This window comes from Semicossyphus pulcher, unplaced genomic scaffold (assembly GCF_022749685.1).
Source record: "Semicossyphus pulcher isolate SPU_LCO1_2020_fin unplaced genomic scaffold, fSemPul1.0.p SCAF_23, whole genome shotgun sequence".
NCBI classification, from domain to species: Eukaryota; Metazoa; Chordata; class Actinopteri; order Labriformes; family Labridae; genus Semicossyphus; species Semicossyphus pulcher.
The window spans coordinates 5,353,081-5,361,213 of record NW_027211697.1 but is presented as its reverse complement, the minus strand read 5'-3'; positions in this window follow the sequence as shown (position 1 = coordinate 5,361,213).

Genomic DNA, 8,133 nt, shown 5'->3' with positions numbered 1-8,133 from the left:
ACATGTAGCAACTTTATTTATAAAAAATAAATGTGTCGCCTTAAAACATTTTACATGCATCGGCCTTGAGAAATCTCTGGGTCTTGTTCACGAGTGAGGATAAAATGGATTGTGAGATTGACAGACAGGTTGGTGCGGCATCAGCAGTATTGCGGGCATTCTACCGGACCATCGTGGTGAAAAAGGACCTGACCCAAAAGGCAAAGCTCTCAATTTACCAGTCAATCTACATTCAAACCCTTATATGGTCATGAGCTTTGGGTAGTGACCGAAAGAATAAGATTGCGGATACAAGCGGTCGAAATGAGTTTCGTCCACAGGGTGGCTGGGCTCAGTCTTATAGATAGGGTGAAGAGCTTGGACATCCGGAGGGAACTAGCAGTAGAGTCCCTGTGATGGTTTTCCGGGCATGTCAAACTTGGAGGAGACCCCAGAGCTCACTGGAGGGATTATAGATCCCAAATAGCCTGGGAACGCCTCGGGATCCCCCAGGAGGCGCTGGACAATGTTGCTAGGAATAGGGATGTCTGGGCTAGCCTGTCATTTTTATTTTTGTTCATCTCTTCTCTTTTTGTCTTGAATAGTTTTGTTTATTTTCAAGCTTGACTTCTCACATTACTTGGACAGCTCCACATGCAGGGGTGTGTGGAGATGACAACAGTCTGGACCACTGCATCTGCTTCACAGCAAAAGTACCCTTTGTCAATGTCTAACCCATCTTTAGATAGGCTGTTCCAACATCAAGTGGGCAGGTCCTGTTTCCCTCATTGATAATTAAGTATCAAGTAAATTCTTCCAAATGTTTTAAAAAATGTTCCACGTTATTATCAGGAGACAGTTGCAAAAGTTTTCTGTCTTGATGTATTGGTGGGTCTTGCTGAAGTGTTGATTACCAGCACCTTGGCCTACATATTTCAGTGTATACATTTCTGATGCTCATAATAGTCACTTTCCTCTCTTTGCTGCTTCTCGTCACCCATTTTTCTCCTTTTGCTGCTCCTTTCTCATCTGACTTGCCTGGGCCTGGATCTGCGAAAACTGGTGCTTGATATTTGGTTGACGAAATTAAAAGTGCTTATTCGTGTACAGAAAGCAAAACATGATCAATGAAAGGAGAATGATGAATGAAAGGAAAAAGCAACACAAAGAATGTAGCTAAGAAAAGCAAAATTGCTGCTTTCAGAAAAAAACAATCTTATCCTGTGTCAGCAAGACTAAGTAACTAAAAGTTGGAAGACGCAGTTAGAGCTAAAGCTACACCCTTCTTAATATCAACATGTCCTTGGTAGAAACAGTAAACAGCTTCAAGTAACTTGGTGTCCTTATGAGGGAGGGTCAGACCTGGACGCTGTTTATTGACTCATAGGTGAGAAAGGCAAGGCAGAGATTGTTTTACCTCAGACCATTCAGGAAGTGTTGAACCCATCCATCCATTGTCTATACTGCTTTTGTTGTGTTTGGTGACTTTAGGTAATATTCTGCAAAAATTCCAGTTTGAGGATCTTAAAGTCAACGTTGGTGTGGCAGCTGACAACAGCTTAGAACCCTATGTCAGGTATGATGTATAGATATTTCTGTGTGGAGGGAGAATTTTTTTCTTTAAAGGCATAAATGGTTAATTTGAAGGTACATTGTTTGTATTTTGTGGTTTTCTAGGTTTTTTAAGCGTGTAATGTTAATGCAGTCTAACCAGCTTACTCACAACTTTTTTTATAGTGTCTTTGATTGTTGGGGGGAGGCCCTTGGAATAAGTAGAGATTAACCTTGAGAGTTAGATTGGACAGCATATATCATACATAATTTTCAGAATGTTCTGAGAACATTGAAACACTGCAAATCGATTGTTTTAAGGAGGAGTTAATTGTTTTAAAGAGTTTTTTGCTAGCTTTTTTGGGTGGGGGTGGCATTACAGTCCAAGTAGCAGAGGGCGAAGCTTTAAATTAATTCCATATTTAGAAATGTTTATCTGCAGTTAAGACAAACAAAGCTGTTTTTTGGCACTTACTGACATTGTTCTCTCCTGTCTAGATCCTTGCTTGTGTTAATGCTCACAACTCAATCACAAAAAAATTGATAATCACATCAGAATATATGATGTGAAAAGCCAAGATGTCCTGTTCAAAGCTGTCCAGTTATGGACATCAACTTGATAAGGAAGTGACGTCATGTCTCACTGTCTCTCCTACTCTGTTTGTTCTGTATCTTACAGGCGAGCATTAGTAGCTACCGCCTCTCACTCTCTCCATTTCTTTCTTTTTGAGTGTGCCTCTCTCTCTCCAAAGAGGCCGCGAGCTGGAGAGCTTTCTATTTATAGTACCATACCCGCCTGTTCAGCTGCACACCCCCTTCAGCACAAAGAGTTACACCCACAGACACACACAAAGAGTCCATGGACAGTACGCATGCAAGCACACACGCATGCAAGCACACAGATTGAGCACAATAATGTAGAAAGCCCCCAACCCCCCCCCCTCCCCACACACACACACACACACACAGACACACAGACATAACCACACACAGGCATTCACATACTGAAACAATAAGAAATGTCATGCATTTATACTTTACTTATTGAACTTTACTTACACAATAAGCACACATGAACCTATGTCATTAAAATGTCAAGTGCAAAGCAAAACACTGTAAAACCCAAAGCCACATATCTTAGTGCACATACTATGGTATTAATAATGCAGGGATTCTGAGAGAAGAAGAGGAACACTACAATAGGTACAGGGGGATGGGGCTTCTACAATATAGAATGGCAATTGCCCGTCTATATCTTTATCGCTGTTTCTGCGTGGTTTTATGTGTGTATGTGACTGTGTGTGCGTGTGTGTGCGTGAGTCGCTCATCCTTGTAGTCCATCGCATTCAGACACATCTGCCACACATGCAGCTACAACAATGTGAAATCTTCTCTGATTTGTCATGTCAGCATGTACTACAGCAATATAAACATGTATTATATGTATTATTATTAACAAACCTAAATCAGTAATAAATGATGGACACTCAAGGACAGCACAGTGAACACAACACAGCAACATTGTCATTCATTTGAAGTCGTCTTTCTGTCCACCTGACATGTACACCCACATTAACAACTATTTAAGCTCTGTTGTTTGCCCTTACCAAATCCTGAGATAAATATTTGGCTACTTCGCTATGTTCATCAGTCGTCTGTGTGTTTTTCTACTCTTTTGTACAGTGCAGATACACTGCTTTACACCAAAGCAAGCTTGAAAAAATCAGTCATCAGTCCCATCCAAGCAGAAGTGAGGCTGTTGTGGACTTGACACATTACATAGATATTTTGAAAGCGTATTTTGAAATCATAATTTGCGTTTAAAAAATTCTAATAATCATCTCAATAACAATGTGAACATGAAAAAAGGAACACAAAACAGACAAACACATCTGCGCTGGTATAAGAGCACACACTGCAGTGAACATGACTCAGCCAATAGTGCTGATGCCATGGAAACACTACCTTTTTGCTATCAGTCTCTTAGTAACTGTGTGGTTACTGAGAAGGGAAACTTGAGTGTAGGGGTGTGTGCTTGTGGGATTGTGTGTGTGTGTGTGTGTGTGTGTGCGTGTGTGTGTGTGTGTGTGTGTGTGTGTGTGTGGGTGTGTGTGTGTGTGTGTGTGTGTGTGTGTGTGTGTGTGTGATTTAAAGAGTTGTCTATTATTTTTTTATTTATTTGAATAGAAAAGGAATGAACAGGAAACCGTCAAGAGTAGAGACACGACCCTTTGTAAAACTTATCAGCAGCAGGGTCAGCAGAAAATATTTACAAATGTATTTTCACCAGTTACTCTAAAGGTGAGGGTGCTCATTGCATCATACATTACTGTGATCTAGATTTTATTCTTAGCTCAGCTTTGTTCAGTTCTGTTTTATTGTTGACAAAGGAAACACTAAAATTTTTGAAATAAGTCTCAATCCAACACAGAAATATTGTCATTTAAGTTTCTGTAAACTATCCTGATATTGGGTTTTAATTGGGTGTGGTTACACTCAGAAATTCCCTATGAAAATTATGCAATTAATTTCATTCACCAATCGGGAAGTCAATCTATTTTTGTTGGCAGGTGTTGACTGTGGGGGGACTGGGATCCTCTATAATGTTAAAGCACTAGCTAAAGCTACAGAGCCATCATTTAGCATTTCATTCAACAAAGTGGTATCTCAACTAATGCTATGTAACTGCTAACTGCTTGCTATGATATATATGGCAAAGCATTTTTTAACACACCATTCAGTGACTTATTCAAATTACTAATATTCAGATGGCAGAGGTTCTCCCCCTCATCTGATTCTGACTCAGACAATTCAAACAAACCGTTTAGGGTTGCACCACACTGATGTCACATGCATTGTGAGAGGACACAGGCAGATGTCAATTAAAATGCAATCTCGGAACCCATTGGCTATCGTCTGACGATGATATAGCCTCTGGGAGTGACTGTACATTTTGTGGGCCTTCTGGTTTAGTCAGCATTAAGCTGTTAAATTCCTTTCTGTGTACTGCATTTTTTACAGTCCAGTTAGCAACTTCAGAAGCGACTGTGTGTTCAGATCAAAAGCGAAGTGAAATTCACCCATCCAGATATGTCTCCAAAATAAACGCCATCATTTCTTGGATCATTACATCCGCTGGAGAAGTGCCCTTTCATCTGTTTGTGGTGAGTCTCAGTTTCACTGTAAATAGTGAGTTACACAGAGGCTTCGCTCTGGCTAATTACTATTACAATGTTACAATGTTACAATTTCATTTATCAGACGCTTTTGTCCAAAGCGACGTACATCTGAGAGTTAATACAACACAAACAAGAGGGAACAAAGTCAGTAAGTGCCAACAAACAGCTTTAAGTGTGATTGGACACTGGTGCCAACAGGCAGGGTATAGGGCGTTTTTATTTATTTATTTTTAAATAATAATAATAATAATCATCATCACCAAGATCAGTATCGTCATCATCATCCTAGTCAGCATAAACTACATCCTCGAAGTCATCATCATCAATAGCATCAATATCATTAAGTGCAGAGGTGCTCATGAAAGAGCTGGGTCTTTAGCTTCTTCTCAAAGGTGGAAAGGGACTCTGCGGACCGAATGGAGTTTGGTAGCTCGTTCCACCACCATACTGCACTATGAACCTGAAAAAGAAACAGATTTTCTTGTGATTTACTTTCAATAAACGTGTCTTAAGTTTGCCAAATAACATCATGATGCAGATTAGCAAAAAGTAATTTCTGACACATTCAAGAAAGTCATGAAATCTAAATGCTGAACGGCTTTGGTAACACAGTGTCAAGCTAATTTTAAAGTTGAAACTTTTTATTTAAAACTTGATTGATAGCTGCACTATCATGCAGGTGTCTGTTTATAGAGATAAATAGATGGCGGATTACATTCCGCCTACTGATATGTGACTGGTCAATACATCTCAGACGACAAGCATACTACAAATGGAAACCAACACTTTGCCTACTAAAAGTTAAATAAGGTCTTTCCTCAAGAATACATATTATACTAGAGGGTGCTGTAAAGCTATTCACTACATACGTGCCCAGGCCCTGTTAACATACATTCAGAAAAAAAAAGAGGAATAACACCGTAATCTGAAGAGAAAAAAAAAACAGCAAAATAACCACTCACACACTCAATTACAGGGCAGAGAAGTAGAGGTGAGGAAGGCCTATTGTCACAGACAGCCCACACCTTGGACAAGACTCACACCACCAGACCTTCAACACTCAATTAAGAACACATAAAACAAAGTCAGTTTAAGTCAGTGTTTAAGTGTATTTTCTTGAGGGAAGAACTACATTAGCCTTAACCTATAACAACAAAATAGTACACAAAGAAACAACAACAAAACAATTAAGTTATACAAAGCAAAACTACCTAATCAAAATATAATGCATATGGCTGCACAATATTGGAAATGGGAATATTGGAAAAAACTGACATATACATTGCAATATTTTTTATTTCTGTGATATACAGTATATGGCTATATATTGTACCAGATAAAGGCTTGTGTATTTTGTGTACATATAAATATTATTAAAAATTAACAATCTTGCTTTTTATTATTCATATTTGGGACTTTAAGTGTCTTTTCTGCTAATAAACAACTATTTAACCACACTTGGTTCAGCCCTTTGACAGCAAAACATGAAAAAGTAGTGAGACAACAGGAGAGGAGAAAAGATGGAGTGACACATTTAAATAAACGTTCCAAATAGACTTGAGGGTTGCAGATCTGTTATTTATTTGTAATCAACCACTGCTCGAATGTAGCCCGTGACTCTTACTTTTTGAGATGAAAGCTCACCGTCTCCTACTATTTGCAGACTCACACAACACAATACTGTACATGCGCTGCAGGTGTAGCAGCTAAATGTAAACATTCAATGGCCCATCTGCTCTGTTAAAAGGCTACCTACGGGGTCAAGGGACAAGAGGCCGCTGATAAAGGGAATACACTCATTCAAAAGTCGTCTCGCATAGCTGAGTGTCTGCACTGATCATCACGCTGACATTAATGTGTGACAGCAGCAGCGTTGTGTGCTTGTTTACAGGCAGATGACACACAGACCACGTTCAGACCTGGGATCAACGTGTGGTTTTTGTGATCAGATCACAAGTGGTCTGTATTTATTCAAAGAGGGAGACTGCATTTCACTTTTCAACCCAAACTGATCAAGGACTAATCCTGTAAGTTTCTCTGAGACGAGCAGATACAGTTATGTCTGTGTTCTCTGTCTCTGATTCATATCGCAATCTGTCCTGTATTTCTGCGCACAGCCACTATAAAGCATAAACTACGTCGGAGGAGCTGTGACCTGCGAAAAGTTCATCATAGTTTGTAATAATGCAGCGTAGGCAGGAGACAGAAGTTTCATAATGTGGTATGTGTGTTAATTGCGCAGATCTTTCTGCCACTGTTAAAAGAGACTCCAGTCTGCAGTGTAGTCCACATATCTCACTGATAAACCACCGAGCTGCAGAGGAGCATCATGCTTCTTGATCAAACAATGTCTTATACCACATCATCTATTCAGTCCATAATCATCCTCTCCTTCCCTCCCTCCCTCCATCTGTGCTCATGCACATCAGAACAGCTCTCCCCCTCTCTGTGCTGCTAGTCTGCATCACAGTTTTTTTTATTATATGATGTTTTTAAAGTCTAATGAAGGTGAATGAGGCTCTGTGTTCATTTGCATACAAAGTGTAAAGGCGAGAGGCTCGTTAATTCCAGGTGTGAACAGCTGTGCTTCGAGCTGTCCACTTGTGATCGGATCACAAAAACCACATGTTGATACCAAATGTAATCAGAGTCACAGGCTCTGCTGTAGGGCGGTCAGTTGAATATGTGCTCTCATTAAGGGGTGGTATGCACATCGTCATTGCAAGGGTTTCTATACTACTATACTACTTTGCTACTACTATATCGTTTAACCATATTTCATACATTGACCTCACCTCTACACCTCCCAATAATATTTAGCCATATCCAGACCCCCCACCCCCCCAATAATATTAATTCAGAATGTTTTGTTAACTTGGGCTTTCTATTCCTTTTATTCCTAGATCATTCTTACCATTGTTTCAAAGATCCACCTTTTTACTGAAATACTTTTGTTTTAACATTGACCTAACTGATATAATATATAACACAAGTTATAAGATTCATCTTAAGAAGGATCATGAAGCATGACAGTGGTCCTTGCGTGTGTTATGTGTAAATGTATGTCTTTTCTGGGAGGCATCTTATATACAAAATATAGTTTAAGAAATTCTTAATAACTATTATTACAGTCATATTGCGTCAAAAGAAATTAAAGCAGACCAATCACACTCTATTATATCCACTGACCTCATATGTAACTGATTATACAACTGTATACAACTGACACACAAACACACACAGAACTCGGTGTAATCTTCATAGTGTCCTGCCACTCTTTGTTTGAACAGTCCAGAAAAAAGCAAACAAGTCCTAAGTGTGATATCTTAAGAAAAGTGAAATTAGATTTCAGTTTGTGCCTTTTCCCCTTGTCCCCACTGTGAACAGCACTTTGTCATTTACATAATATTGTATTTTCTTTTGT